The sequence below is a fragment of the Corapipo altera genome, unplaced genomic scaffold, assembly GCF_003945725.1.
Source record: "Corapipo altera isolate COAL_440 unplaced genomic scaffold, ASM394572v1 69, whole genome shotgun sequence".
NCBI classification, from domain to species: Eukaryota; Metazoa; Chordata; class Aves; order Passeriformes; family Pipridae; genus Corapipo; species Corapipo altera.
This window is the reverse complement of record NW_020884908.1, coordinates 6,211,797-6,221,748: the sequence shown is the minus strand read 5'-3', so window position 1 is coordinate 6,221,748 and position 9,952 is coordinate 6,211,797.

Sequence of the window (9,952 nt, the reverse complement as noted above, 5' to 3'; positions counted from 1 at the left end):
ATTTCTCGTTCTACCTGTATTAAATGTCCTACTGAATGTATTTCTGCCTGTGATTTCCATGATGCCTGAGAAAAAAACAAGTGCCAGCCAGGACTCTTGTTGCCCGAATGTATGGACAGGAGTAGCACTTGTAGGATGTTCAGGAACTGACTCCAAAACGGGCCAAGGCTCCGACAAGGCTGCCCATGTGCTGCTGCTATATCAGGCTTTGTCTTCCAAGGCATGATACAGGTAGTGTATTAGAGACTCTCATCCTGTCTCCTGTGAGCTGCTGCGTTGGACTGTGTCATGTTTGACCACAGGGCCTACATAAGTTGAAATTAAATGTTTAAAAAAGAGGGAGATAAATAAACATCTTTCCCAGCCGGGGAACATTTGAATCCCATTGGGGAGTAGCTATTTTAAAGCTCAGACTGAGGGATGGCTATTTTTGCCCTTCAGCCAGACAGACTCAGCTAATGGTCTATATTGTTCAAACTGTTTTGTAGACCAAATTCTTAAAAAGAGAAAGGTAAAATAGCAGGAAGATCCCTTAAGCCAGCAAGAGGTAGACATGGCTCAAACCTGGAAAGATCTTATCTGTACCTGAACCCTTCTGTCATTTGGGACTGCAGAGATGTGCTTTGTCTTGCCCTATTATTCAAGTGTGCATTTGCTTTAATAGCGAGACATAGAGATGGAGGTTGGTGTGAGTATTTTAAGAGCAATTCAGCTGAAAGCACTCATGGTGCACAAGTCGTGCAATCTCCATGTGTGGCTCGAGCAGGTGGTTATTTCTCTTAATCATTATCAGACACACAGTGCAGTCAGAGGCTTTTGGGGAGGTGTAACACAGCATCAGACAGCTATGCAGTGGAGTCTGATGTCAGAATAGCATCAGAGGTTGTGGCTTATCTTCCTCGTTTCTGGTGTTCTGTTGAACACTTGCTTTAAGTATTCGGACTTTTTAGATGGATTTAAGTGTCAGGACAGGGGGCAAAACATTTCATATTATGAATAGGTGCCATTTAATTAGATTTGGAACCTGGTTGCTACATTAAGCAGCTCTGCAGCTGTTCAGGAACACCATGAAGCAAATGTAACTGGAAAAAAAAGCCATATCCACTTGTAATGAGTAATCTGATGTAAAAAGCATGTCAAGACTTACAAAAGAGTTTGTAAAGACTGTTTATTTAATAAGCACTGTGATCTTTGGTGATGACAGAAGGGCAATGAAGTTGGTGAAGGGTCTGGAGCACAGATCTTACCAGGAGTGGCTGAGGGACCTGGGGTTGTTTACCCTGGAGAAGAGGAGGCTCAGTGGTAACCTTAAGCACTCCCTACAAATACCTGAAATGTAGCCAAATGGGGGTTGGCCTCTTCTCCCAGGCCTTCACATCCAGGCAATTAGTGACAGGATGAGAGGACACAGTCTTAATCTGCGCCAGGGGAATGGACATTAGGAAGAATTTCATCACAGAAAGTGTGAAGGTTGCCCAGGGAGATGGGGGAGTCACCATCCCAGGAGGTGTTTAAGGAAAGATTGGACGTGGCACTTAGTGCCATGGACTAATTGACAAGGTGGTGTTGGGTCATAGGTTGGACTTGATGATCTGAAAAGTCTTTTCCAACCCAACCGATTCTGTGATTCTGTGACAAGAAGTGAAGTCTTTGTCCATAAGGAGACATAAAAATTATGCAACATTCCAATTAGTCTGTTCTTTGTTGATTCAGGAACACCATGGTCTTAGCATGGAGTATCAACATCTCCTGCAGTCTGGTCCTGGTTCTGCTGCTGATATTCCATACAGCCTGTGACTTGTTTCAGCTCTAGTGCTGGCTTCCTGTTCCTCAGGAATTGACAAAACCCAACTGTGGTATTGTGCAGCTAAACCAGTCCTGGTTCTGCTGCTGATATTCCATGTAATCTCTAAGTTACTTTTTCACCTCTAATGTTGGCTCCCTCTTGCTCAGGAATCAGCAAAACCCAAGTGTGGTTTTATATGGCTAAACCAGCTCTGCTGTGCTCATGGGCCTGTCTTTACCCTGCCTCCAAGTCAGCATTTCAGGGAGATTCCCTTGCTGCTGGGAGCCTGGGGACAGCAGCAGCTCTCGGGGCATTTTGGCTTGGCTAAGGGCAGCTAGGCATTGCCCTGCAGTGGGCATCTGCTCTCAGGGGTCTGCAGGGCACAGGAGGGTTTTGGTACCCACCCCTGTGGCATTGTGCCCCCAGCTTCTGCCCTGGGCAACTGCTCCTCTCTTCCTTCAGGTTTTTCCCTTGCTGTGTGCATCCTCAGCTTTGTGCAATTGCCTGTTCCTCAAATAGAAATAAATACTGAGGAGCCTGTGTTGTTCGTGACAGCATGAAGGTCAGGCTCCTATCAAATCTGCCGTCTGCGTGTGTGATGTCTCGCTGCTCACAGCCCCTCCCAAGACAAAGACGTGTCTGTGGGTGGGTGGGTGTAATGTTTGTTGTTCAGCGAGGGAGAAGTTTAAAAATACCACTTGTGAATTACCTGAGGGGAGCAGTTTTAGAAGGCAATCCACACCCAGCATGTTTTAGTTTTCTAGTGGGAAAGGTATTTGAAGAGATGCTTATTTTGAAACAAAATTTACTAAACAAGAAGGGAACAGGATGCTGAAGGGAATTAAATATCTGGTGGGCTCAGGCAGTACCAGTGTTGGACTGGCTGGTGGTTTTCACTGCAGTCCCAATGCCTGTTTCAGGTGGCTCAGGTCACTGGATTTGTATCAGGGAGAGGGGAGCAAAGGGGCAATGAGATGGGTAAGCTGGATTGGGAATAAGCAGTCAGCTTGCTTTTCAGGGACCTTCTGTTGGGAAGGGAGGAGTGAGGAGAGAGAAACACTCATGCCATAGGATGTCCCTCATCACTTGCTCCCCACCACCAGAAAGACACGGGTTCATTTCCCCTTTAGGCAAACGTTTGGGTTTAGAGAAGGCTCAATGTAGTTGAGCTGATTTGAGATAAGTGTCTGGTTCCCAGTTATTTCCTTGGATTTTTATACAGATCCTTCTCACCTCTTTTGTTTGGGTGCCAAATTACTTTCTGAGTGAAGGCTTCCTGGATGGTTCCAGATGGTTGTGTCTGAATATACTCTGGATATTCAAGATGTGTCTAACGTAGTAAAACTTCGATTTCTATTTATTTAATTTTCTTGCTATTTACCTTTATTTAAAGAACTTTTTGATTATTTCCTTACCATTGCAGAAACTCCTAGTTAATTACACAGTGGAGTTATAAAAATGTTTCCATTGTCTTTTGCCAAAATGAAGTGAGAGTAAGGGAGTAGAGCATTCTTTTGATAGGTTTTTTTTTTTTTTATGTCATTTTGGTATGTTTTATTAAAAGGGTTTTTGACATCAATCTTTCAGTCAAAGACTGATATTCATTTCCAAGCACCCTTTTCTAGTGCTGTAGCAACAACTTCCTGTCTGAATGAGTTATACTAATTTCAGTGCTGAAAATCCAAAAATAGCTGAGGGGAGAGGAATCAAATTATAGTTTTGCCATAGGATGAGGTGGTGGGAAGGAAAAGGATGATGTACCTTCCCCCTGTGTGGGCACGAGTGTCTGTCTTCCTGTGCTCAGAGGGAAGCAGGACCCAAACTGGAGTCAAACTGAGCACTGTGCAGAAGCACCACCTCGCAGAGATCTGTGACTGTTGCCTGTCTTCCCTTAGAAATTCATCTCCTGAGGTCCACAGCCATTAAAAACCAGCCCATCAGCAGCACCACACATTGTAGAGCACAATTTCCAAGGCCATTACACCAGGATCTAATAGTTACAGAAAAGGAAAGAAAGAATAATGGTTTGGAATACTTCTGCATGTAAAATTCTCAATAGTACTGTATCTTTTCTTGTTTCTTTGTTACCCCTAAAGCCAGAAGTTCAAGCCCAAGTGCTGGTGATCTGAGCATCACTCAGGGGTCTGCAGTGCCCAGCACATGCCCATCTCTTCCCCTCATGCCTGTGCCCCTCCGTGCTGCATCCCACCCCTCCACCATGGCAGCACTTCCCTATGCTGCACCGCTGCATTGGAATTGCAGCCATTAGCACCTTGTTGGCCAAAGAAATGGTTGTCACAGCCAAATCTAGTACAGCACACACTGCAGGTGGAGTGGGAAGAACTCAGAGCAATTCCTGGCTGGGGTCAGTCCTCAGCCCAGCTCAGCAGAAAACTTGTAGCTGGGGATGGGAACAGCAATGCTGGGCTGTGGGGCTGCCCTGGTACAGCACACAGCCAGCATGGGCTGGGTTTGCTGGTGGGAATGGCTTTTCCTGAAAAGATCACGGAACTGAGTGGTTTTGATGATGCCTCTCTGAGTGCACCCTTTGTGTTAATGCTCAGCCAGCTCTCACTAGGTTTATTTTGGGTTTTGGTTTCATTGAAAGGAAAAAACAAATGGGGAAGTGAATCAAACTGAAACCTCCCTTTATTCCATTTATTTTCAGCTGGAGGGAATGGAAAGATATGAGCTTACCTGCTGGAGCACATTAGTCATACGAAGAGGTGATGGTTGTGGGCATGGGCGAGATTTGAACGTGGGCTGGGTAGTAAAGTGCTTAAGCCCAAAATGCTGAGAGGATTATGGGTGAGCTGGATGAGGTTTTGTGATTTGGGCCTGATTTCTTCAATGAAGAGTGCCAAGATCCTGCTGAAGGCAAAGGATGCTCCGGCACATTAGCTGGGGCGACACTTCCAGGGATCCTCCTGCTCCCACAGGGTTGAGCAGACGAAGGAAGTCCTTTCATGGTTTTGCATTCCCATTTGGGCTGCTTCTGGAGAGGTGCCTGGTGGAACACAGAGGTGGTGATGCCACTTCCTCATAGAAAGCCACAGAGTGTACCATGTAATTACATCTGGGCAGAGCAGGGCTGCTCCCGCAGCACAGGCAGTTACATACGTGACTTGAGGAGGCAGGCAGTGCTGGAGCTTTCAGACATTTCAAGAGGCACAAATATTAGAAATCCTCAGGAAATCTTTTGTCAATAACTTGAGCCCTGAAGTTACTAAAAAAAGTTGGGAGTGTTGTGTTCCTGCTATGGCTGTGGGACCACACAGGTTGGGAATAGGCAGCAGTTCTTGATGCTGCTCAGATAGCACCTTGCTTGAATTTGTTTGCATCAGTTTTCCCTGTTTGCCTATCAAGCATATTTTCACATCTTTTTCTTGTGACTGGTTATGCAAAAGTGTGAATTCTGTGCATGAGGGTCAATGCTTATCCAGTATGCATTTCTTTCAGACTTCTTTTTAAGATTTCTGTTCCTTATCTCCTGTGCAGAATTATTCTATGCATTCAGCATGCAGAAAAAAAGCACAGAGCAACAAGAGAAATTTCCAGTGGGAATAGTGAAGAGGAACTAGCTTGAGTCAAAAGGTTGTGATTAACACATGCAATCACACGTACATAACTCCTTTGAGGTGTACCGTTGAATTCAACTGGAAGTTTAATAGAGTGTGAATATATTTGACCAGCAGACTTAGTCTGTTGTGTAAGACTTTGGTCTGTCATTTACAGCTGCTCATTTAAGTTGATTGGTACGAAATTACAAAGAACAAGTAGGGGGGAAAAAAAATCTTTATTCGTTTGTAGATCAAACAAGGAAGAGTGTTAAAGTCACCACAGCGTTGAGAGTGAACAGTTGATCCAGCCCTGTGACTGGTATCTGGATTGGGTAAACTGGGGGAATCAGTAGAAGACCATACAAATCCAGGTCTTAAAAGAAGTAAGCATTTTGAAGATTAAAAAAAAAAAATGCGTAAGGCTAAGGAAAAGTATGTTGTCAGCATTAGGGCAGAACATCCAGTTCAAGCACTTCAGGAATTTAAGTCATTGCAAACTGGACGAACTTGGAGATATGCTTTATTACTCCCAGCCAGATGAAGGGTCTGATAACCCTCTTTCCAGTGGGGCCTGATGCATGACACATCTGCAAGAAGTGTGCAAACCTTGTTGTGACAGCTGATGCTGTGACTATGGGCCCAGCTTTCCACTCACAGGGTCAGTGGTGGTGATTCTCTGATGGAGCTGTGCACTCTGTGCACACAGAAGGCTGGCTGAAGCCTGGACTGCCCCAGGTCACAGCTGCTCAGCATCTCCATGTTATGAAGCTCAGAGTGGAGAAAACACTGGAAGCTGGCTTCTGTCCTTTGGAGGCAAGAGCCAAATTACTGCTGGTCTCCTGCTCAGAGCTGCATTGATAGTGTCTATCCAGTTTCTAGGCTCCTGGGGGACTGTGGTAATGCTTCCTGTCCAGCTACACCAAGCAGCAATAAATTTAGACCAAGTGAGCCATAATGACAGTACAGGAACCAGCGGAGTGCTGACTGCTCTCCACAAGGAGGGTCTGGCACTCCATACAGACGTCTTAATCCCTCGGGCTGCCAACCCTGTCCTGACCTCTCTGCCCACTCTGGGCAGCCCGTGCCTCCGCATTACCCATTTGCACTTGTGCAGTGGCTGCTTCATACAATCCATTCCATCACTCATTTCCTTCTGAAAAGGAAAGAAATCAGGGTACTGTGACTCACTAGACATACACACATCTGACAGGCACACACAGCGCAGCTGCCCATATGTCCAACCTGCAGCTTGGAGCAGGTCACCCCAGGCTGCCAGCTGATGTGAGGGCAAAGCTGGCCCCAGATCATTGCTGTATTTTCCTTCCTGAGAGCACTGACATCACGCTGCTTTGAGGGTGTCTGGCACAGATCTCCGCAGTTCCAGTTGGAGTGGGGGCGAGCACAGAGAGGTGGCTGGAGAGAGCTTCATACGTTAAGGATCTGTTATTGTTCAGTTTCCAGCTTGTTACTAACAAATAATTATTGCTCCTGCCTCCCAAGGGATTCAATTCTGAGCAGGGAGTGATTGTAAAAGATATTGTACTCTGAATGAGATTGGAGCTGTAACTACCCATTGCTTTCTCTATGATTACTACTGTCACTGCTGAGCTTTTGACAGCCCAGTCGCACTGGAGTTGCCTGGTACTGGTGCCAGCAGTGCCAAAACTGGTCCCTGATGTGAGGCAGAGCTAGGGTTCTGTCCCTGCTCTTATTCTGACTGAGGGTAGCAAGCTGCAGCAGTCCCTTTGTGCAGGAAGACATACTAGATCTGACAGTGGCACTCTGTTCACAGTTGATGAAGTCACGGCCTCGAATGAGGTGACTGATGAATATGGATCTATAGGACCTGACAATCTGGTCACACACATCTGGCAGAGATGGCCCAAGGTACCTGTCCAGCCAAGAGTTCCAGCTGCAGTGGACACAATGTGAATAGCAATTATTTTTCCTGGCATTTTGCCTCAGCAACAAGAAGCAGCACAAACTTCCAAGTAGCACATCAGTGAGCCTTCATCCTGACAGACTGTCAAGATGATGTGCTGGTTTTGCTGGAGCCCATTGCTCAGAGGAGGGTGATATAAAAATGCTAGAAACAGAAGTTAAGGGAGTGTGGGGCTGGCATGGGAGAGAGGGGTTTCAGGAGCTGGCTTTGCATGTGTTTCAGGAGAGGGAATGGTGCATCTTTTTGGTAGGACAAAAAGATCAGCATGCTGGTCACCTTCCTTCGACAGCATCACAGAGACTTCAAACAGTCTGTGATGCATTTCCTTCTGAAATAGGTATCTGAAATGGGGCAAATGATTGGTGCCTTAAAAGTGACTGTTTTCTCTGGCTGTAAAGGAAACTCCATGGTAGACACAGAAGGGTGGGTTAACAATCCTATCTTTGTGCTGTCAGGAGGCCAGGGCAGAGGGATGTTGGTCTTGTGCAGAGGTGTAGCATTAGGGTGGGTCCTGTGACTGTCTGTAATTCAGGGCTCCAGGACTCAGGCAGCTATGATGTCTTTTTTCCAGTGCAGAGAAACAGCAAATTTTAAAGGCCTAACATAAACCAAGCTTGTGCGCGCCTCTGCACTGTGACAACCATGCTGGTAACTTCCATCTGCTGCTTATCACAGCATTTGTAGCTTCAAGGCTTGCTTCCAGGGGGAATTGGAATATCAATGCTGTTCTTCAAACACCTAAAATGTTATCATTAGCTACACTGTTATGTGTCACGTTAGTGCTGTGAAATGCAGACCATATTTACTCAGGCTTCAGGTAACAGGTGTGATACCTTTGTTCAGATCCCTTGACTGCAGAGGAGCCAAAGCCAGGCTGCTTCTCCTGCATTGCACACACAGCCACCAGCTGTGCTCTGCCCACCTGCAAAGCAGGGAGTGACTTGGGAACCTGGCTGGTTTTCAAGGCTGAACACCCCTGTTTAGAGAAGCACTGTGGGAATGAATCCCTTAGGATTGGGCACTAGATGATTCCTGGTGCACTTATGGGGAAAATTAATATTTAGGAGGCAGGTTTTCCCCACCTGCTCCCAATGGAAACATCAGCACTGCACTGTAGCCTTTGTCACCAGAAAGCACTTGGCAAAGGGATTTGGGTTTGGATCTGACCATAAAGTAGGAGCTGGTGTTGAGTGTTTGGGAGAGGGCTAAGGATATGTCAGCAGGCTTGAGTCCTGCTCTCATCCTAGTCTCTTCTGCTCCAGTTCATTCATTGATTCTTTTCCTTTTGATGCTACTGTCAAAGCCCATAGGTCTATTCAGGAGAGAAGTACACCAGCAAAATCAGTACTGTGAAAATACCCGGGACTGGAAAAAAATAGAGGGAATGGTGCTTTTTTTGAACAATAATAATTTCTGGTTTTTAATGCCGAAATGTCTCAGTCAGTGGAGGAGAGCAGCTGTTATGTACCTCCTCTGTCAGCTGTCTTTCTGCTGTGCCAACTTCTCTCTTGGCTTTGGCATCTCTAATCCCTGCTGTTGTCTGCACTAATTTCTTTTCTCTGTCCTCAAGAACACTGCACAGTCCAGCTTTTCAAACAGAGAAGTGATATTCCTGCATCTTTTTACTCGTTCTGCCAGTCCCCTCTAACTCAGCCACCCTATCCCTGGTAGCCTGAGGATACCAGCTTTAGCCTGGCCAAGTTTCCCACATCTTCCTTGCCCCACTGCTTTCCATCACGGCCATCTCAAGGGACCTACTGTTTCAGGAGAGTAGGACTTGGGGAAATGCCCAGTGACATTTTAAACACCCATCAGACAGCTCTTTCCCCCACCCTCAGTCCATTTCTCACCTCTGATGTAACAATAATCCTTAATATTATTGGGGTTTTTTTTAAGGTTAATTGGCAGGTTACAATATGTGGACTGGAGTTTCCTCTCCTTGCAAAACACAGGCAGATCTGCTTGGGTGGTCTAGCTGATGGTGTGGGATGATCTCTGGAAGGGATATGGGGGACAGACCTTGGTCTTTTGAGCCAGGGCTATTGGAGACCACAGGGACCTGGGGTCAGATTGGGGTGCTGACAGTGAGCCCTGTTGGGTGTGCTGGTGCTGTGGGTGTTTCAAGGAGGGGAGGGAGGTGACCTTGGAGTGGTGGCTGATGGGGCAGCGGGTGACCTGTGTCATAAAAGAGCCGGGTATGCACAGCTTGGTGTTTATCTCCTTCTTACACCACAGCACCTGGATGTGAGGCAGCATCAGGTCTTTGGGGGTTGAGTTAAATACAGGTTCGACATTACAAAAAAAATACAACAAAACATGGTAATTGTTGGAGGTGCCTAAAAAAGGTTGGCAACATGAACTCATATCTGGCTGGGGACAGGGGTATAATTTTGTCCCAGGTCAAAAGGAAAATACATCCCACAGTAGCTGCAGCAGGGGTCAGGCAGGGAAGAAGAGGGAAAACATCTACCAAAGGTGTGAGTGAGAGTGAGAGTAAGCAGCTCAGTGGTGACCACCTCGAGACCGAGGGGCCATGGGGAAAGCAGTGGGACCTCTGCGCTTAGGGGACAGGAGAAAGATGCCCATCACAGATGGCACCTTGCAGTCCTCACAGGGCAGACACACATGGTCTGCCTGGTGATGATGGGGGGAGAAGGCAGGAGA